General features: G+C 38.5%; 1 pseudogene across 1 annotated transcript; it reads right to left on the reverse strand.

Moving 5' to 3' along the window:
• Positions 1 to 724: 724 nt before the first annotated feature.
• On the reverse strand, positions 725 to 22,356 carry LOC309977513 (DNA methyltransferase 1-associated protein 1-like; annotated as a pseudogene). The gene is made up of 3 exons: positions 22,230 to 22,356; positions 7,922 to 8,043; positions 725 to 2,081 (listed from the first exon to the last, which is right to left on the reverse strand). The product of its transcript is annotated as a DNA methyltransferase 1-associated protein 1-like (transcript).
• Between the last annotated feature and the right edge of the window lie 1,542 nt (positions 22,357 to 23,898).

Here is a 23,898-nt window from a genome sequence, read left to right on the forward strand (position 1 = left end):
AAAAAGCTTAAGGATTATTTTAAGCCCAAGAAGAAACAGGTGGTAAGCTATCTAGTAGGCAGGTAAGGCTGGAAAAACTGAATTGAACCAGCTTGAAACTGTGTTTAGACTCTCTAAGGGTATAGTCATTACATATCATACAAGGGAATTTGCACTTCTGGGGGAACTTGGCCACCAACCAGGAGGTAGAAAGTCACAGTTAAAAATCACTGCTGAACATGTATATCTTCGTGGAACTTAAATATTGTGTTAGGACTTTTAAGGAAAATATTAAGAAATTTAATGGTAACTTAAAGCATAATTTTTACATATGAAAACAGAATAGACTCTTTTATGAAACAGAAAATAAAATAAACCAGAATACTAAATATTATGGCCATTACCTTCAAACTCAAACTCAAAAGATTCCCTCCAACTCTGCCCTAGGGCTTTAGCTCCCTCCGCTCTGAGAATGAGATACTTCAGTAGGAAATAAACACCACTACACAATAACATGTGCAATTCATTGTGAATCTTTCCGGTGCTCTAAATTTTCAGGGAAAAAAAAACTTTTTAAAAATGAGTTTGCATAGATAAACTATTATAAGCTAATTACTGAAAAAAACAAATATTTACATAAACATAGGATATTTACATAAGTATGAAGAAGCACTGCATACTTTGATGTGCAGAGTTACTTCCCTTACAGTCTTCATTTAGGTAAAAAGATTTTGGGGTTGTTTTTTTAGCAACTCACCAGCTCTACGCAGCAGCATCCCACACCACGTGTGGCCTCACATGGCTTCTCCGCCTGCTTCACAGAAGAGGAGCTGGAGACGATTCCCGTCGCTTCCTCGTGGGCGCGAAGGGTGTGCCCACCACACGACGATGGTCGATGACGGTGTCCTTGCTGGGGTCAGGGTCGAGGCCAAGTTCGGCACCGCGGGCGGGAAGACGCTGGCATGGCGGCCTCCCAGCACCCAGCCCGGACCAGAGCCTCACGCAGGCACCCGCAGCTCACCCTCGCAGTTGGCGCAGGCTTGCCTGGGCTCGTTCAGCCGCACCAGTTCGGTCCTTGGCTCGTACCAGCTCCTCTGCGGGTGTCAGGCTCAGCTCCACACCCAGCACCTGTTCCAGGGCCTTGATATTCTGGCCCGCACCCTGGCAGCTTCCTCTGCTGGCTCCGCGGGGTGAGGCCTGCAGGCTTGAAGTCTAGAAACTTGATGCCTGCAGTCTCAGGAACAGCTGGCTTCTCGGCCTCCTTTTCCTGGGGCGGCTGCTCCTCGCGGTCCTTGCTCCGCAGCGGGGTCTGCGGCTGTGAGTAGCTTCAGCGAGTCCTGGCTACGCCCCTCGCGCTCCTTCTGCCGGGACTAGATCTGGCGCAGCTTACGTAGCAGGTACTTCTCCGCCGCCACCTGTTCTGAGGCTTGTTACCGGCAACGCTTCAGCTGTTCCTTCCGCCGTTGCAGGTGCCCAGCATCAAACCCTGGTATCTTGAGGTCTGTGTTTGGCATGGCGTGCATGTTGGCCAGCTTGGCACAGATATGGTAATACCGCTCCTTCAAGTCCTCCACAGACCTCTTCTTAAACCGCTGGTGATCATCCCGATCGTGGCTAATGACAAAACGGAGGTCAAAGCGGCGGCTGAGGTCAAAGAAGTGGTCGTTTCTGCCTTTGTTCAAGAGTTGTCGTGAAGATAGAGCTAGTACCCCTGCTCTGAATACACTGGCACCTGCAGAGTCTTATGGAACCTGGCGAAGGGGTAGTCCTTGCCCTCCTCAGATGCCTGTCGCCAGTGGAAGAACGTGGCTTCAGCCTTGCAGACTAGGTTCGTGAATGGCATCCACTTACAGGACCACGCCTTCTTGGGGCCCAACTTGGCCTTAACTGTGCGGTGGCCTTGACCAGGGTCACTGGGTAACAGTGGAGGTGCATCCTTCTCGTCAGAGTAGCACAGTGCTTAGAATTCCTGGTGCATGTCCGTGGGAAGGTCAGTGTCTCTGAGGACTTTCTGGACTTTTTCTTCTGCAGGTTGGTATTGTCCTTCTTGCTGATGGTCCCGAAAGCCGCATGACCCTCTTATCCCCGAGTTCTAGCACGTCCTACCCATCTGTGCCCACAGACCTTGCGCCTGAGAGATAGGGGAGTGCCCCGAGGTCAAGGATCAGTGCCTGGACTTCCGCACTGCGGCCCGGTGGCTCCATTATCCCCGCAAAACCACAGACCTTTTTTCTTTGCAGGGGGTGGGAGAGGTGGCTGGTACGCAATAACTTTACTGAAAGAAAAGTGTAGTGAAATCTGTCGAAAGCTTAAGGAAGAGAACTTCGACACCTCCCCTCAAGCTCAGGACCAAGTGCAACGAGTGGATTCTTTCAGGATGTTGTCAGGCAGGGTGCGTCCATCTCCCTGCTGTTTCCCTGCAAAGATCTGCGTCTCTATCAGCCAGTGTCAGCTGGCGGGCAGCAACCAAACCAGTCGTTTGCACTGGGAAATATGAATATGAAGAATTATTAATTCATAAGAGGGAATTTACCAATAAGAATGGTAAAGAGAATCTAAAGAATACAGAAAAGACAGATGTAAGTGGCAGTCACTACCTCTAGGACTAAAAGAGAGTATTCAAGGAAGAGAAACTTGGAAGAAAGCTACGCAGACTGATGTTCAGAACCAGTTGCAGAAGGTGCGACTGTCTCCCACTGGAGGGCAGAGTATTTCACCGAGGTGTTGCACACCACGCCCGGCCGGCAGAAACTAACTGCACAAAGGGATTCGAGCAACACTACTAGGAAGCCACCAGCTGAAGAGGATGGGAGCAGGGCACTGAAACTTGCTGGGAGTGGCTACCTCTGAGGTGAGAACAAATCTCACGAGAAAGCTGCATCTGGAGTTCTGGCAAAACGTGCTAAGAATCCACTCCACAGGGGACACACTATTGAGTGACCCACATGAGGATGGCAGCTCAGCTGCATATCACTATAGCAAAAGGGGAAAACCACTGGTTTCTGGAAGAGGGGGTCTTCTCCCCTGTGGTATCCTTCCAGAGCCTTCTACTATAATGTTTAACATTATGCCAAGTGTTAAAGGAGAACTGATTACAAGGTCCAGCTCCAATATTACAAAGCAGGACAAAGGAGGATGGTTTAGGGGCTGAGGTTATATGTTGAGAACAGACACACTGTACTTCCAAATAACTTCAACTATAATCCTTCAGCCATAAAGGAAGACCAGCATTCGTTTCAAAACTCTGCATGTCCATCTATCATCTATACATAAATATTTTGGAGTCTGAGTCTGTGTCGTGGTGACGGGGGCGGATTAGTATCAAGGAACGCTTGCTTCTGGCCACCTCATTTCTTAGATGAAGCTGCATATCAATAAATAACAGTAGGTAATATTAAATGTTAAAAATCAAGGTAAAATAATGATCGCAAACTCTTTTCATGTGATACTAGAACACTGTTTAACAAAGCCACTTGAGTCATCTGAATCTCTAATGGAAACATTCTATATCCTATTAATATTAGGCTAGATATTGAAAAAACAAACTGATGAGATGCAAATGATTACTGTCTCATGGAAATGAGTTCTGTATGGTAAAGAAGATAAGCCCAAATTTTATGGTTTTATTATCCGGTATAGGTCATTATACCAGTTCGATATCTAACTAAGCAAATTTATATATATATATATATATATATATATATATATATATATATATATATTTATACGATCCTATATATATATATATATATAGGATTGTTTCATTTATTCACATTTAAGTTTTTATTGATAGAGTTAGATTACATCTGCCACACACCTTCTGTTTTCTGTCTTCCTCCTTTACGTTGAGTATTTTTGCACTAAGTGAATATTTTTAATGTAACATTCTAATTTCTTTAATATTTTTTCACTTTTGAAAAAAGGATTTTCTTAGCTGTTGCTCTGGGGATTTTTATATATATCTTAATTTAGAATCTACTCTAGATTTATACTGGTTTAATTCCATTGAGATATAGAAGCATTAATTCTGAAGAGCTTGATTTTTTGTGGTATTATTGTTATTCAGTTGCATCTGTATATCATACAAATCCAACAATAAATTGTTATAATTATTACTTTATATAATTTCATTTATTTTAAAGGAGCTGAGGAAAGAAAGGAGAGCAGGTATATATTTATAACACTTATATATGTATTTATATCTTCTTATGTACCATTTCTGGTTCTCTTCACTTGTGCCTGTGGATTTGAGTTACCATCTGGTATCATTTCCTTAGCCCAGTACAACTTTGCTCCCACTCACCTCCTTCGTGCTGGTGTTGGCAAATAACATTTCTATATGTTATGGGCCAAACAATACAATTATATTGTTTTATACAATTTATTTTGTAATCAGTTAAGAGAAGAGGAAATAAGGGCTTTATCAATTTCATAGTTCTCCAAACTTCAAGAATGAAATTGTTTTTTGTGTAAGCCTTGAACTTTGAGTCAGGAGTTGGGACTTCATACCTAGATCTTAATTAAGCCAGACTAACTTGAGAGACGAGGATTCAAAAGAAAATGTGCAAGTGTCTCCTCCAATTGCCCTCAAAGCATGAAGGAAATTACAATTTGAATGTGTTACGGAGTCGTACTCAGTTAATATTTACCAGTCTTTTAAAAAAAGTCCTATATGCTGAAGGTCTGATGACTGAAATATACTTAAAAGCCTAAATTGATGACTTAACAATGTTGAAAAAGAAGGATTAGGCCTTGATGCCACATAGCAGCATAAAAAGATTTTAGACCCATTTCCCTGGCTAATTTAACAGCAAATGTATCTGACGGTGGAATAAATGACCTGTCAATGTATCATCCAGCCATGCATTTCTGTGATTTCAATAGTTACAAACATTATTACTCCATCTCCTCAGTTTTATTCTTTTTTTTTTTACTGACATGTAAAAATCAGACATTATGTGTGACAGAATAAAGCTTTTGTGGAAGGTAAAAAGAGGTTTTATCTGAAACAAGCACCACTTCTCATTTTACAGCCATGATATCAAAAGAGACTTATACTCTGACCTTGCATTTGAAAGAATGTTGTATGTAGTGCGATAAAAAAATCATGGAAGGATTTAGCAGACTTGTAGGTTCAGGCACTAGAGTCCAAGGGTAAAGATGCAAAGAAATATTAAAAAAAAAAAAAAAAAAAACCTGCTAAAGTAGAATGACTCCTTCCCTCTGGCAAAATCACTGCCTCCCAGAAATAAAATGTAACATCCCAATTCTTTCAAGTGAGACCCTCTGATTTTCTCTCACCATAGCCCTGGGGCCATACCAAAGCCATCCTACTCTTATTACGGTAGAAAGGTTACAATGAACCTACCCAAGGAGCTGAAATATAAATGGGACTGCCTCTAAATTAGAAAAGAGTGGTGAGGAAGACTACAAAAGAAAACCTAAAAAGCCAAAGAAGTAAATGTAGTATAATCTAGAAAGACAAAAAAGAGAAACATAAATTTAATATATCAGAAAAAACAAAATGAGTTTCCTTCATTTTTGATACTTTCTAACCAAAAGCTGGAAGGAATCTGAGAGCTCATCTAATCCAGCTTCTTAGTCTTCCAGATAAAAAAATTGTAGCCTAGAAAGGTACTTCCCCAGATACATTCTTTGAGATTCTTCTGAACTTAACAGTTTTAGGAAGAGTAATAACTTTAAAAAAAAATTAAAGGGTGAACACAAAAATTTTAAAGTATACGTAAAGCTAAATTTAAATGCGTATTACTTTGTAGATACATCCCAAATACTAACAGAAAAAGTGAAGTGCCGTTTTGTAGATGTTTATGGTGACCATAAACACAGATTTCTATAGAGTAGAAAAGACATTACTTTGGGAAATGAGTAATTGAGAAATGTAAAAATATTGCATTTTATCAATATTTTTGACATGGCATGCATTGGTAGTACAAGAAAATATCCACTAAAGAAGCTGGATTCGTTTTTAATAACTTTTTAAAAAATTGACAATGATAAATACAATATTTATTTCTGACAGCTAAAATTGAAGAGGCCGATGAAGAATTTGAAAAGTTAACAAACACCATAAAATCATACCTACTAAGATGGATAAATCTATGGAGATTATTCAACTTAAATAAAGGAAAAGCAGTCTTCAATTTTATAAAGGGTTTGTAAAAAATTAACAAACAGAAACCTCAATTAAAGAGAGTTGGGAGACCAGAAGGGGGAGCTCTCAGACCCTGTGATGACAGCAGAGCCCAACAGGAAGGAGAAAGACTCCTCTTCTTTCCTGGCAAGGACTCCACCAGTGAAGAGCCATGCACTCTGTTTATTGTAGCTCCCTCCCTGGCCCACCCACCCCCCAAGGCCAACTTCCTTTTCCTCTCTTGAAAAGCATTCTCCTCCCTATGCCTTGTGGCAATTTGCAGGGTTGCAGAACTCAAATTGTAATTCTCTGCTGATCCCAAATGAACCCATCTTTGCTGGAGAAATATCTAGCAGTCTATTTGTTTCGGGTTAACAGGTTTCTACACAGCGGATGAATTAGTATCTCTTTACTATCAAAGAAAACACAACAGAATAGTTATTCACAAGAGAATAGAAGGTACAGAGAATCTATAAGAAGCATTTATTAAAGAGCTTACTTTTTCCACCTCTATCATCAGTGTATTATGGCAACAATTAAAATAGTTTTGCAAAACTATGTTTTAAGTATCATGTACGTTTTACGTTTTATGGAAAGAAAATAGTTTAAAAAGACAAAAACAAGAAACGCATGCAGGTACACATGTGTAGCCAGGAATATTACATTATTTTATGCCCTCAAAAAACCCTACAGTCTAAACTATTATTTCCCCCTAGATAATATACAAAAGTAACCTTAATAGTAGGAATCAAATTGTGGTTACTTTTCCCAGAACAGCTACTTACATGCAATAATTAAAATGAGGAATTCTTTAAGCACTGAAAGGCAGATGTCAAAAATGTCACTTACTACATACACCTCAGGATGAATTTTCCTACCCACTCAGTTATCCCTTGAAGGTATAAAGTTTTCCTGAAAATCGACTGGAACCTATTTTCATTTTAAAAATTAAGCCTGGTACACCATACTCTACATAGATAATGACTAGGATGTATTAGAGGTCAATAAATATTAAATGAAGTCCAGGGCTAGGCAGAATTATTCTTTTTTCTGTTTTGAAGGGATAGAAGGCCCCAATTTGCTGCAAAGAAGGCTTGAAATGTGTTATAGTTGCAGATTAACTCCTGCTAAAAATGGAGTTCAGTTAGAAAATAAGGATGCAATGAACATTAGCCAGGCATCTAATATGCTCTGACACATCCTGTAATAACAATGGAATAATCCACCCACTTCCTCACCAGCATCACCATATAAATTGGATCACTTTCATATTATTATTACTATTCATACCAAAATAAGTCTAGTTCACTTTCTTCTTTTCTGAAATTCTATAATTTTTTTTTTCAGTTGCTTCACCACAATCCACATCACTATGGCAAATAGTATTTGCATTTCATGCATCTTACCTGAGATCAAAAGCCGACATAAGGTCTTCAATTTGAACGATACTGGGTTCTGAGCAATTAAATTAAAATACTACGTAATTTCGGAAGTTGTCTCAAGTGGACCTGAGGAAAATAGATGAGGGCCATAAGAAATTAGAGCGAGTCCTGTGATTCATTTGTTTATAAATTCCTTTGGTTAATTTAATTCTGCTTTTGCAACCACAATAACAACAAAAAGTCCTCTGTTGCACATATGTACATGGTATCATATACAAATCTAAATTTTCATAGAAAGACAACAAAAGTGAAATCATATCAGCCTAGTTTCTAGTTTTAATAGTTATTTGGGTAATAGGCTAGACTCTGTGAGTCTTATTTTCAGAATCTCCAACAAGTATCATAATACCTGGGTGATTGTAGGCTGGTCCATGCTAGTATGCCCACACATGTTTTCAGCCAGCATCACTTCTAACCGGTCAGCGCTCATGTCATTTACATCGTTAAATATTTTTAATAATCCTATGGTACCTATAATATAGGATATTTTTAAGAATTAAGCAGAGTGTCTGCAAAGTTTCAATAATTAATTCCCTCCTTTGAGTCACTCTTGATAAATAACTCTATAAAATTTGTTTCTTAAACTTTTCTTCTCTTGTACAATATTCTGACATCCTACCAGTATTTGTTTACCAGGTTTTTGTTTTGTTTTCTGTTCTGTATAATAGTAGCTAATGTTGGCAAAAATTGAATTTTTTGAAGTATATAGAATGTTATGGGTTTTGGAATTTGTGAACACAGATTTAGAAGACCAACATTTACAAATAAAATATTTTACATCTGAAAATATGTATTATATAACACATATCAAGTTATTAATGCACTTTCAAATGCAAATTGTATATTCTTTTTCTTTAAGATATGAATATTAGAAGGAGTCATATTTCTGAGTGTGTGAAATCAATAATTATCCTCTCACAGACATGTTAAAAATTAAGTCAATGCCTCATTAAAGCAACATTCTAAGTGGTAACTTATACTTACCACTCTGAAAAGAAATTGCATTTAATATATTCTTTACTTGATAAATATTAAGTAAAATAGATTATTTTTCTACTGCACTTATTACATTAAGTACTTATAACTCATAGATTAGAATTGTAACAAACATTTCTAATCCAATTGATTTAGATGTACTATCTTATCACACTTCATAATTCTCTTATTTTTAGTTTTTGAAAGGGTTTATACAGTGCATCTTAAATGACTGTACCAAAGATTTAATTCAGACATATTGCAAAACAGTGGTAAAGAGAATATTATAAAGTATGTTGGCTTTTTAAAAAGTGCTTTCCAAGGATGGCAATCAACTGTAACAAGCAGAAAATTTAAATTCATATTTAGAGTTTGGCTGCCACCTACAGGGCTATTTTTAGTCTTGTTGTCTTCCATTCCCAAATGACCAATATGACTAAAACTCTAAAAATTTGATAAAATTTGGTGGAAAAAAAGAGACTTGTAAATAAAGTTGTTTCTTCCACTGACAGACTGTTCCAAAGAAAGTTTAAATGATCACTCTTGAAGCTCTATACGTACATTGATTTAGTTGAGATTTGGACTAATCTTTGGACCAATCTGTGGATTTATACATTGATTTAGTTGAGATTTGGACTAATCTTTGGACCAATCTCTGGATTTGTACATTGATTTAGTTGAGATTTGGACTAATCTCAACTCTTGTTGAGATTTGGACTAATCATTCTCTTTTTCATAATAAAATGCTTAAAAGCGCATTTTAGGACCACGATATAACACCACATATAAAGTGATCCTAATTTAATGCAATGTATTCTTGTGAACAGTGAAAATCTTAATTTTAATAACATTGCTCAATGTTTTAACCAAGGAGATTGAGAGGCTGTGGATGAAACAAATACAGCTATACAAGATAAATAGCAAATAATTTGAAGGGGGATGATAAGAAAATATTTCCTTGGGAATGTAAAAATGTTACCATGACCTGGAGCCTAATATAAAATTATAATAAATCGAATCTATTATGCATACTACATGTGTCTAGGTACAAACTGAGGTTCTGTGCAAACCACCAAAACATCAAACATCCTCCCAATCCTGGCTAACGTGAGTGACTTCCATTTATCAACTACAGCTCTACGCTCTGGCTTACATTAGTTGTTCCTTCTTCTAGATAAGGTTTATTAAGACACCCTGTTCCCTGACAGCATCCAACCCAGAGCTAAGCTTTCCTTCTTTAAACTGTCCCCCAAATCACCTAACACAAACCCAAATTCTATTATACATCTTTCTAACATCCTCTGATTGAGACACCCACACGGTTCCCCATGGTGTGTGTTTCCCTTGCTGCCACTGAGTAATAAAGCCCAAAGCTGATTCCCGACCATAGAGGGTTTTTTTCAGTAAATCACATAATCTGGTTTTTAAAAGTTAAATTGATTTTTTCTTTATTCAGTAATCCCCTTCTATCTTTTTTTTCAGTGTTTTTATTCATGCCCATTTCTAATGATTACACTATAATTGTTCATTGGATTCATTTTTCACTATAGTAGATGTTTTGCAGAAATAATAGAAATGATTCATCTGCCTGAATACAAACTCCTGTGCAATGTGATTTTTCAGGTCCTCACACCAAGAGTTAGGGTTTATTAAATGTCCACTGGCCTTGTGACTTGCTTTGACCAGTAGAATGTTTCGGACGTGCTGGTGCCAGTCGTGAGCTTAGCCCTCAAGAGACATGCACTTTTGTGTTCTCTCTCATGAACCCTCCACTGCCATGTCATCAGCTCTGGCTCAGTGATGAATCAAAACCAGAAGAAGCAGAAACAAGCTCGCCAGCCAGCACCCAGCCAAACTGGCAGCTTTCTGCAGACAAGTGAACGAGCTCAGCAGAGGCCAGAAGTACCCTGACCCGATGACCTCAACCTCAAATTCCAACCCCAGACCTGTGAAATAAAGGGTGGTTTTTAACCCAGTAAACTTTTTGGTGATATATATATATATATCACCAAATATGTGTGTGTGTGTGTGTATATATATATGAAGTGATATATATATATATATCACATATGCATAAGAAGTGATTTTATATAGTCTCCAGCAATCAGTTTCTATTTGCCAAATTTATCATTTCACTTTTATCAAATTCACAATTTTTATATCTGCTTACTTAGTAGTGTATTGCTCATTAGTTCAAACAGAGGCAACAACAAATAGTGAAGAAATAGTACAATGCATGTTCCTTGTTCATTAGATTGTCTTGTATTAAATAGTCAAAAAGAAAAGTTAAAATTAACATACTTCTAGAAAAAAGGATTAACTATTTGGCAATTATCTGAGTAGCGCCGGAAAGAGACATTTCACGTATGTAGCCACTTGCAGTAGTTTATTCATTTGATTGCTTAGAATAACCTATTACTGATGTTTCCTTTAGATGAACTATTGTGATTTTCTTCACTATCTTTTTCTTTGTTATTTGATTTTGACTTGCAAATGGGAATGGATGGGTTATAAATAGTAATAAACAAAATGGTGCATTAGTAACATGGTGGCACTACTTTTAACCTCAAAGTCTTAACCTGGAATTATCAACCTTCATTTCAAAACATTTCTGTACCTATGAAACATAACATTATGATGCTGAGAACAACTCCTACTGGCTCTTACAACCCACTGTGAAACCCAGACAGTGCAAAGTGTGAGGCAGAAAGAGTAATTATTCCCTGCTCTAATGCTAAGTGGGTACAGATAATGCAAGATGAGAAATTATAAAGCCTAGTGAATCTAAATGCTTAAATTTACCTGAAAAAATAAAAAATTAGTGAGTTAAAAGCCAATGATTCACTGAAATCTGTTCCTTCAGTATCAAATGAACAAAAATGATGTAGTTGTTTTAGGAACACAGGCTTGTCTATTTGAGGGAATCAATCAAATATTCCACTCTACTTAGACTTCCTCTCTCTCTTCAAATACCCAACGCCTTGTCTGCTATCCTCACTCTCAAATGATGGTCTTACTTCCTACTGAAACCAGAAGAGAACTTCCATTTCCATGAGGTCTCACTATGGCATCTTATCTCCCTCTGAATCTGTGCCCAGTACTTTGCCTTCTCTTCTATTACTATGGATGAACTCCTATCCAAAGTCATGTCCTCCAATTTCCCCTATATTTCTATATTCCTTCTGCAAATTTCCTCTATATCTTCTTCGTTATCATTCTTCTAATATTCTTATATAAAGGTAGACAATTGGCTCCCACCTCTTCTGAAACAACAATTATCCTCTCTCTGCTAGATCGTACTTATAATCCTGTTTTATTCTCTCCCATCTTCATCTTAAATAGTATCTCCTTTGAACCCATGGACTGCTCCTGCTATACCCCTGTCATTTTTTTCTTCTTTTATAGAAAAATCTCTTCAAAATTATTGCCTAGAACCAATTTTTCTCCTTTCATATTTATAGAATTCACTCCAATAAAACTTCTGTTGATCCCACCCCACCGAAACATTTAACAAGATCTCCAGTGACCGTTATGTAATCAAATCTCGTGTATTAATATCAGTCCTCATTTCATGTGACTATAGCAAGATCTGACCCAGTTGAATAAACCCAGTTGAAAAAACAACAACACTTTTTTTCCCCACTTGGTTTATGGGGCATTGCTCCTGGTTCTTTCCATATCTCAGTCGTCACTTTCTCTGTCTCCTTTGCTGTTTCCACATCAACTCATCAACCACTAAATATTTAAATGTCCCAGGTCTTAGTTCTAGGATAATTTTTTAATGTAAATCACTTCCTATGTGGTCCTATTTAGTTTCATGGTCTTAAATGCTAGCAGTGTACTAACATCTCCCATATTGTCTTTTCTTTAATATTTATTTATTTGGCTGCACCAGGCCTTAGTTGTGGTGTTATATAATCATCTCCTCAGGGATCTTTAGTTGCAGCAGGCAGGGTCTTTAGTTGTGGCATGCAAACTCTTAGTTGCAGCATGTGGGATCTAGTTCCCTGACCAGGGATCGAACCTGGGCCCCCTGTATTGGGAGCACACAGTCTTAGCCACTGGACCACCAGGGAAGTCCCTCCCATATTGTTTTTTACAATGCGGAACTCTCACCTTTGAATGATGGTAGAATATTTGATTAATATATTGTACAACACACACACATTCTAATTAGACAATTTTCTTAAAGCATGATGTTTTGTGACTTAAAATATCATTATGAACTCTGACTTCTCACATGATGGAGTAAGCAGTTGACAAATCCTTTCCCCAAGAAAGCAACTATGAAGTTAAATGAAAGTGTCCAAAACAGACATTTCAGCATTCAAGAAACAAACTTTCCCAAATAGAATCATCTATTCTTAAAAAATATTGAGCTTCACATAAGAATGACTAGTCTGTGGAGTTCTTACCTATGGTTCCCAAGCCTCTCACCCCCAAATTCTGTCAGGGCAGCGGTTTTAATCAGAACAGGGCAGGTTATGGAAACCATAACCTGTTACCTTTGCTTTACCTCTGCTACCTTTGCAGAGAGACCTAACTTAATTTAGAATGTTACCTGTTAAAATAGCAATCTCAGAAACAAGTGAACAAGAAGACCCAATGGCTCTGCCAGCCTAAGGTAGCAACTAGTTTGGGACAAGCAACTAACCAATGGACGAGCATGTTAACAGAGAAACTTCCTTGAGGTGAGACAGCCATGTAGGGTTTTCTCTGAAAACATTTGGTGGAGCAGAGAGAATTTTAGCTATTCCTCAGTCCTTTTTTCATTGCGATCTCCTCTATAAAGCAAAAGTTTTAAAGTCTGACCAATTAAATCATAAATGGGTACTAAATGCTAACTCATAAAATACAAGTGCTGTATTTTAATGCAGGGGAGATAATATAAAGATGGATGTGTAGTGTCCATGTCTGAGAAGGTTGAGAGGAAACCCTGGGACTTCTGTAATCAGTATATCCATATGCAAGGAGATAAAACTTACACATCCAATCATGCAAAAAGTAATTCCAGATGAGCTGTAGCTCTCAGTAAGAAAAGCAAAACAATAAAACTTCCAGAAGGTACTATAGGAACATATCTTTATCACCTTGCTATAGGGAGAGATTTTTTAAAACCATATATAAAAAGCATTAAGCTTAAAGGAAGAGATCAATAATACAAATCACTTTAGAATTTAGAATGTCTGTTCATCAAAATATGTCATACAGAGTACAATATGTAATACATCTAGCCAAGAAAATCCTCATATCCAGAATGTTTAAAAAAAAAAAAAACCTCATGCATGAATCAATAAGAATATGTACAGCCAACACAGTGGAAAAATGGGCAGGAATTACAAAGAAGAGACTAACAATTGAAAATATGCTCAAACTCCATTAGTCATCAGTAAAAGTCCAATTAAAACTTCAGTGAGGCATTACTACTTATGCAGCAGAGTGGCACCACCAATCACTACTAACATGGGCAAGAGGAACTCAGTACTATTCATTAGGAGAGTACATGGCATGACTATCTGGAAACAACATTTCATTCACTATTGACGTGAACAGACATGTAACACAAAGATCCCACAATCTACTCCTCAGTATACTGCCAACAGAAGTATACACATCTAGGACTTCCCTGGTGGCACAGTCGTTAAGAATCCTCCTGCCAATGCAGGGGTCACGGGTTTGATCTCTGGTCCAGGAAGATCCCACATGCTGCGGAGCAATTAAACCTGTGTGCCACAACTACTGAGCCTGTGCTCTAGGGCCCGCAAGCCACAACTACTGAGCCTGTGTGCCACAACTACTGAAGCCCCTACGCCTAGAGCCTGAGCTCCACAACAAAAGAAGCAACTGCAATGAGAAGTCCGTGCACCACAACGAAGAGTAGCTCCCACTTGCCGCAACTAGAGAAAGCCCGTGCACAGCAACAAAGACTCAATGCAGCCAAAAATAAATAAACTAAAACATAAAATAAATTTTTAAAAAAGTATACACATCTACATTTTTATCTCTATATCTAGCTATCCATCTATTGATCATCTATTATAGATAGATATTATATAGATTAATGTATATAAATAATGATTCTAATTAAATATATTTCCAAGGTAGGGAAAACTAAACTATTATATTAGAAGTTAAGCTAGTGGCCACATTCGGGTTTAATATTTGGGAGGGGACATAGAGGTGCTTCTGAACTGCTGTCAACATTTTATTTTGACTTGGGCATTGGTCAAATGGGTGCTCACTTTGCAAGAATTTACTGAGCTGTACATTTATATTTCATGTATGCATTGATATTCTTCACAATTTGTCTAAAATTTAATAACTATGTTTTTAAAATAAATATGGATCCTCCTATTTCCAAATGAAGTGGAACTTCTGTTACCTGAACAGGCAGAGATTTCAGGCTTACAAAATATAGATGCTCCTTCAGTGCCTGATGTGGAATATAGAATCCCACGCCAACTCACAAAACAGAGTTCTATCAACTGAATTTCATTGGTTAAAAACTAAGGATAAGTGTGTCTTATCAACGAAACAGAGAAAAATAATTCCATGCTAATTGGAGGTTGTCTAAGCCCTTACCCTTCTTTCTTCTTCATAGAAATTTGTTTAATTCTGTGAAGCCTGTTAATTTAAAAAACAAAAACAAAAAATGAAGGACCTTGAAAGAGTTCAAAGTCAAAGTGGCATTGTTTTGGGAAATTTTTATTTGGAAAATTATTTTTCCCTTGCATTTTTTGATGGAAATCCTGCTCTGCAAAAAAAAAAAAAAAATTAGGTCTTAGGCAAAGTCAAATTTCCTTGAGAAATACAAATTAATATTTTTAGGGGCTAAATTATTTTCATATCAGTGCATGATACTGATAAGCAGCATATAGCCAGCCTGAAAGGTTTTATTTAGCAGATGAATCCAAGTCCTCCAAAGTACCATGCCTCTGAAGCTACTTGTAAGGTGAATTGAGAGCTGTTAGACTTCCAGAAGAGCAATTGGATGCTCTGGGACCTATACTCATCTTTGAAGGAAAACCAGAGACAGAATTCTGTTCTGAGCAAAGAAAATCAATCTCTTTACCTTTTATAACCCATGAGTAATGGTAAAATGTAGAGTGAAAGAAATTATGAAAACCTTTCTAGGTTATTAAACTGCTTATATTGCCCTTGAAACATGGTACCCAAAGTCAGGTACTGCTGTTGGACAGAAAGTAAGTCTGGGCTTTGAATTCAGGGCTTAATAGAACATTAACAAATAACTTGGTAAGTGAAGAGCCTGCCTTTCCGTGAGTGTGTGCCAAGGTGGTCATTAGAAGAAATCAGATCCTGTCTGAAGGAAGCATTCAAACCAAAATGAAACCAAATTGACTACCTGGACTGGCCCAGCATTGCAAAGAAGGAGAATTCATTGTACTTTCTAGTGCAGACCCCAACTAAAGCAGTAAATCAAAGAAGAGATTCCATGACCTATTTATTTTTTGCCCATAAAATGTAGTTTGCTCTGGTACAGAACTGCATAAAACATGAAGAGAAATCTATTTCAGTTAAAGAAAACCCTGGGGCAGAGGAAGGGAATCCTTGTTCTGGCCGGTAGTCGCCATTCTGAGTTATTATCATGCCAGCCATTCAGCATGTGAACCCCGTCTCTAATTTAGACGTGGCCTCTCCTACCAGCTGCCTCTCTGGAATGAAAGGGTGGGTAATTGGGAATAGAAACCCCTCTTGAGACCCCTCCCAAATAATCAGGAAAAGGAATCTCCTCAGTATCTCAGCCCATCACCATCTTGCATCTTCCTGTCTGAAGGCAAAATAGTTTCACTTTGCTTTAGAAACGCTAGGAAGAGGAAACCCTGCAAAATGTCAAGCACTCCTCTGGATACAGCAAATTGCATTGGAGTTTTCCCCCTGAATTACTCCCAGATAATTGCCTTAAATCTCTTCTACGGAAATACAAGCCTGGCCTCTGTGTACAACCCCCTAAACATTGACTGTCATTCTTACAATAGGGGAGCTTTATTTAATACACTGCAATATGTACCTCTCAAATTATACGACAATGCTGTTCAAGATTTTAAATCTAACTTTTTCTTTTAAACCTCAGAAATTACATGTATCATTACCAAATTATATAGTTGATATTTCTTTAGACTTACCCACAGGTCTTCCATTTTCAGAGCTGACTCACTTCTTGCTTCTCAGATTTTCCTCAGGGATCATTTTTGTTCTTCCTAAATCACATCCATTAAAAATTCCTTCAGTATAGTCTGCTGGAAATAAACTCTCTCAGTTTTTATTTGTCTGAAGCTACCTTTATTTCACCCTCATCCTTGAAACATTTTTCCCAAGTCTACAATTTTAGGTTGATAGCTATTTTCTCTCACTCTTTTAAATCTATTATTCCACGGTCGTCTGGTTTCCTTTGTTGCAACTGAGAAGAAAGGCATCAGTTTAACTACCATTCATTTATGCGTAACCCATTTTTCATTCTGACAGTCTTTTATTTTTCTTTCTTTTTCTGCAGTATCTGTTATACATAAATTTAATGTATCTTAATTTATATTATTTGGTAAATATTTTGCTTCCCCTATATCAAGACTATTATCTTTAATCCATGCTGGATATTTATGAATTTTCATTGATTTGTATTTTTATATTTACATTTTTCTTTCTATATTTATATATTATATATATTTTTCATTGTGTTTATCCTCTCATTTACTCATAGAATTCAGATTATAGCCATATTAGACTGTCCCACTCTGTCTTCCAGTTCTCTTTACACCAATAGACAGCAAGAAATAGCAACACACTCATATTAGAAAAATTCAAAGAGAAAGAGGTTGTATATAAAGTGTCTATTTAAAAGCTGAGGAATCTAAAGTACAACACAAATGAACATATCTATGAAACAGAAACAGACTCAGACATAGAGAACAGACTTGTGGTTGCCAAGAGGGAGGTGGGGGAGGGATGGACTGGGAGTCTGGGATCAGCAGCTGCAAACCAGTATATACAGGATGGATAAACAACAAGGTCCTACTGTATGGCACAGGCAACTATATTCAATATCCTGTGATAAACCAGAATGGAAAAGAATATGAAAAAGAATATATATATGTATAACTGAGTCACTTTTCTGTACAGCAGAAATTAACACAACCTCGTAAATCAACTCTACTTCAATAAAATTAAAAGTGAATAAATAAATAAAAGCTGAAGAGATGAAGGGGAACCATGACACATGCAGTGACCAAATCCAGCAGCCGTGACTCTGTTAACATCCCAGATCCTAAGGAACAAGAGGTGGAGTGGTTACCAGAACTCAGAAAGACAGACCTGTGAGTGGCAGGCCACCTTGTGATAAGCAATGACATTCTGTGCAAGGATAAAACTAGACTAAGGCAACTTGCAAGGAGACAGAAGATTGACTACCCTTACACCATTCATCTTCATCCCTCTAACCCTCTGCAAGGGCTCCAACCAAAAGCAGAGGGCATGGCATGTTGTCCATACAAGTCAGCCTGTTGGAGAGTCCCAGTGTTAGACCATCCTGACAAAGGCTCACAGACTACCAGTCATGTCATGGCTCATGAACCCCAGCAACAGGAACCCTGCAGCTCTCTCGATTTCGCTTGGTGTCTGTGGCATAGCTTGTTTAATGGCTCCACCTTCTCTGAGGAGGTGAATTTCCAAATGTGATCAGGAGATCACCTCATTCGAAATCACCTGAAACCTTTATAAAAATGCAGATTTAGGACCTTAAAAGCTCATAAGGATCATTACGCTTAGGAATAGATCCAGAAATCTTCATATTAATTTAGTCTCTCTATGATCAAGAAAAGTCACTGAGTTATAAGATAAGAATTTTGTGCGAGCACCTTCATTCTCTTTCCTATTAGGTCCCTTGGAAAGGAGTTGAAACATTGTTAGGTGGAAATAATCATGACTTTCTATAGAAAGTAGGAAGTTCTCAGAGTCCTGTGACTTCTTTGTTTAAAATGATTAAACATCTCAGTAAGAGAGGTTCCCAACGCATTCTTTTATTTTTTTCTATAAAGCATATGGATATTATTCACAGCCTACAATTTAAAAGCTACAAATATATCACTTATTTTAAATGGTACCTACCAGTACATTTTAAAAATGTGAAAATCAATGTAATGTAGATCTGTGGAGATTTCATAAAGCAAGTAGGACTTAAAGAAAGAATATCAAGGAGAGGGATCAGACACGTGCAGTAGAAGCAAGAATACTAATGCAGCATCTGAAGAAGAGTGAGGGATCCCTGCAAAGGAGTAAAGAGTCCCTGTCAGTTTAAACAGAAGATAAGTCAGATTGTAGCCGGCTGCTCGCCGCTCAAAAGCCAGTACAGTAAGTCCCCTACATATGAACCTTCAAGTGGCGAACTTTCAAAGACGCGAACGTGCATTCACACGTCCAATCATGTAAGTTAGTTCCCGTGTCTGGTGTACATTGTCACATGCGTGCATCCTCTACAAGTGGTTGTGCTTTTGTGTACTTTACCGTACAGAGTACAGTAAAGAATAAAGTAGCAGAGTATCTTTATCTCAAGCTAGATCTGCAAGAGGACGACTTCATTGAACTCCTTGCTGTGCAACACAAGGAGCTTACTAGGGAAGACCTGATGGAATTGGAGGCCCAGAGAAAGGACGAAGAGAGACAAGAGGAAGAAGTAGTAACGGAAGACCTGAAGAGATTCACGATGCAGGAAATGGCAAGGGGATTTTCTTTATTTCAGGAGGCACTGTTAGGTTTTAAGGGACATGGCCCGAACGTAGAACGGTACACAAAGGTTGCAGCAGCCGTTCAGAATGTAATCCGGTGCTACCGTGTCGTCTATGACGAGAAAAAGAAGAGCTACTACCCAGACATCACTGGATTACTTTTTCAAGAGGGTAGACAGAATTGAATCGAGCAAGGAACCAGAACCTGTGCCATCAATGTCTGGCGTGAGTGAAATGGCAGCTCGACCTCCGTCTCCTATTGCTGACGATCCTTCACTCTACCATCTCCCACCCCCTCTCCCTCCTCCAGTCAGTAACTCTTCTTGCCTGTTCACTCGATGTCAGCCCCTGTGTGCCAGCTGCTGTACTGTACTACTGTACTTTTCAAGGCACTGTACTGTAAGATTAAAAACGTTTTCTTTATTTTTTGTGTTTATTTGTTTTTATGTGTTATTTGTGTGAAAAGTTTTATAAACCTATTACAGTACAATACTATATAGCCGATTGTGTTAGTTGGGTACCTAGGCTAACTTTTTTTTTTTTTAACATCTTTATTAGAGTATAATTGCTTTACAATGGTGTATCAGTTTCTGCTTTATAACAAAGTGAATCAGTTCCACATATACATATATCCCCATACCACTTCCCTCTTGCATCTCCCTCCATCCCCCTCCCACCCTCCCTATCTCACCCCTCTAGGTGGTCACAAAGCACCGAGCTGATCTCCCTGTGCTATGCGGCTACTTCCCACTAGCTATCTACCTTACGTTTAGGTAGTGTATATATGTCCATGCCACTCTCTCACTTTGTCCCAGCTTACCCTTCCCCCTCCCCATATCCTCAAGTCCATTCTCTAGTAGGTCTGTGTCTTTATTCCTGTATTGCCCTTAGGTTCTTCTATTTTCTTTTTCTTTTTTTAGATTCCATATATATGTGTTAGCATATGGTATTGGTTTTTCTCTTTCTGACTTACTTCACTCTGCATGACAGCCTCTAGGTCCATCCACCTCACTACAAATAACTCAGTTTCGTTCCTTTTTATGGCGGAATAATATTCCATTGTATATATGTGCCACAACTTCTTTATCCATTCATCTGTTCATGGACACTTAGGTTGCTTCCACGTCCTGGCTATTGTAAACAGAGCTGCAGTGAACATTTTGGTACATGACTCTTTTTGAATTCTGGTTTTCTCAGGGTATATGCCCAGTGGTGGGATTGCTGGGTCGTATGGTAGTTCTATTTTTAGTTTTTTAAGGAATCTCCATACTGTTCTCCATAGTGGCTGTATCAATTTATACTCCCACCAACAGTGCAGGAGGGTTCCCTTTTCTCCACACCCTCTCCAGCATTTATTGTTTGTAGATTTTTTGATGATGGCCATTCTGACTGGTGTGAGATGATATCTCATTGTAGTTTGGATTTGCATTTCTCTAATGATTAATGATGTTGAGCATTCTTTCATGTGTTTGTTGGCAATCTGTGTATCTTCTTTGGAGTAGGCTAACTTTTTTGGACTTACGAACAAATTGGACTGAAGAATGAGCTCTTGGAACTGAACTCGTTCGTATGTAGGGGACTTACTGTAGAGAGGCAAGGTTGGTGGAAAGGAAAGTTTGCTTTATTTTGGATGTGGCAACAGGGGGAGGGTGGACTCCTGTCCAAAGGCCAACTCTTCCACCCCCCCCACCACTGACGATCAGTGGGCAAGAGTTTTTACAGACGGAGGGAGGGGGCTACATGCAGAAACAGCACAGTCAGCTCTGACAGTCATAGTCATGCAGTGGCCTGATCAGTGTCATCTTGATTGTTTAAGTAAAGTTAGTGTTCCGTTCCAGGGTCGGTTTGTTCCCATTTCTTTGAGGCCAGTTCTCAGAATTGTGGCAGCTTATGTGATGCTACAGCCTGGTCGTCATGTAGTTAGCTTCTTCTACCCGGTGAGGGTTTCAGTATCTATAAGACAGCTCACAGGATATGGCTCAGAATATTATCTATAGCCCTTGAGGAGGAGCTAAAGGTCCTTGACTTTGTTTAGTGACTAAACTATTACTGTTTTGTACTGTTTGACTGTTTTCCTTTGCTTTTGTAGTTTTTCACTTCTCTGATTAAACTTATCCTTTGGCTAAAGTTTTTGCACAGACAAAAGGCAGGCAGAGGATGTGGTGGGGAAGGACCATAAGGTCCTGCTCCGTTTCAAGATCAGTCGGGGCTAGACTTGGAGGGCCTTATGTACGGGCCAGATCACTTTGGAATTTCAGTGCATGGCAGATCCTGTGGGTTAGCTGAACAATACCCCATACCAACTCCCTATTACTTGTTTACTGCCACTCTAGGCTATGCAAAAATACTCACTTCCCAGCATCACAGTTAGATGTGGTCAGGAGAAAGAGTTCTTGGCAAAGGGAAATTGCTGGGAGGTTTCAAGTACATCTGTTGCTTTCCCATGAAAGGAACAACTGGGATCAGCACAGCCCCATTCTCTCTTTTTCTTGCCCTGAACATGGACACAAGCCTATATCTCTCATGGCTCACCTTGTGACCCTAAGATTCAAAAAATTAACAGAAGAATAGGGTCAACATGCTAATTTGGGAAGGTGGACACTAGCGATCAGCTGAACCAGTGCCTCTGGTTCAGCTGACCTCTGAGCTTGGTGTTGCATGAGAAAAATACATCCTTATGTTTAAACCACCTTTGGTTGAGTTTTCTGCTATTTGTAGCCAGATGCATTTCTAACTTCGACTTTGTGGATGTAAGAAGTATGACTTAATTTTGCAACACTAGTGGGAAAGAAATGCCACTTCCCCTTTATTTTTCCAAATGGAATATAACCTGCTTCAGTTTTCCATTTGCCTGACTAGTGGAAAATCCAATGTCAGTCGTGCTTGCGGAATTCCAACTTCTATTTTCAGGTGTTTTAACTGGTCATAAACGTTAGAGGAAATAACCCCATACATCTTTCTTCAGTAGTCGTCCATAATATGCCTCTTGTTCATGCTTCTTTGGCAACCTTGGCCTTGAAGCCTTCTGTCGTTGTTCCCAAGGCCCCAGGTCTTCATCAGTCCCCTTTGACATCTTTCAGCAACACTAGAAGGATTGTCATGAAAGACTCTGCAGGAAATCAGGTAGTTGTACTCAGATATTCACAAGACCCATAGAAGTCTCATCTGATGTCTAGGCTAAGTAAGGTCTCCAAATATCTCCAGGTCCAACTATCTCAGATCTCCAGCCAAACAATCCTTGCCTCCAACCCATCCCTTCTGGAATTATTGTCCATAAAATTCCCTCAATATGCAGAAGTTTGGAAAACTTGGATACTGTATTTAGTTTGCCTAGCAACTTCTCCTTTTGGTTCCACAACATAAAATCCCCTAAAGCAGAGGGCAAAGGAAGCTTTGGTTACCTTCTTGCAATGAGGGAATTGGTAGCGGGGAGGAAAATTACACAGAGCAGAGAGAAGAAAACATACCTTACTATCTAAAATGTTATCGAGTCACACCCAGGTGGTGTGGAGCCATCAAAGCTTTTTAAGCAAGTCAGTAGCATTTTAAGGATGATTAATCTGGTAGCAGTGATGGCATAAATGAGAAAGGATAACTCTTACGTTGAGAATCAAAGATAATTTATCATTTGCAAGTAAATAATCTAAAGTAATTTTATAGATAACATGTTTCTATTGGAGCCAAAGATAATTATTCATTAAATACAAAAAGAGTATGATCATCTATGAATGTTCTGATATGCCATAGTTAAAAACTGGAACCTACCCAAAAGTCCATGGAGAGGGGAATGGATGAGCAAAATGGTATGTCCACACAATGCACTATTCATCAGCAATCAGAAGGAACGAACTATTGATATATATAACAACATGGATGGATTTAAAAATAAGCACTTTGAATGAAAGAAGGCAGACAAAAAAAAAGAGTCCACACTGAATGGTTCCATATATATATAATGTATAAACCTAGACCACGCAAGCTGAGCTATAGTGACGAAAAGCCTGCCATGGTTGCCTGGGGCAATGGGAGGGTTTGGGGAGGGGCAGGAGGGAAAGATTACACAAAAGCATGAGGGAACTTTTGGAGATGACGATATGTTCACCATCTTGATTTTGATGGTGATTTCCTGGGTGTACGTGTACGTCAAAATGTATCAGATTGTATACCTCAAAAGTGTGTAGCACATTATACGTCAGCTATCTCAAAAACACTGTTTAAAGTGTTTTTTGTTTATCTGGTAAGTGCACTCTTAACATTACTTCCCAGAGCCACTGATTGTATCATAATAATGCCTAAATATATTTCAAGTTACAGCCCACATATATATTTTTAATGTGTTTGATACAAAGATTTTTCCTCTTTTACTTTTAGCATTTTGTTCCCTGATTCATAGGCTATTGCTGACCCGGTTCTTGCTTTATTTCCTCATGACCTCTTTTATGCCCCTTCCTTCCAAGTTGACTTGATTTCTCTTTGAAAACGGGAGTTTTATAAAACTTATTGAAAGTACAAGTTGTTGTACTTATAGTTACCCACTAATGGAGTGCTTCAATTCTGATCACTATGCTAGATGCTGGAGATGTAAAGATAAGTAAACCAGTCCCTGCCCTGAAAG

Source organism: Leucopleurus acutus (genome assembly GCF_964270905.1).
Source record: "Leucopleurus acutus genome assembly, chromosome: 21".
Taxonomy (NCBI): Eukaryota; Metazoa; Chordata; class Mammalia; order Artiodactyla; family Delphinidae; genus Leucopleurus; species Leucopleurus acutus.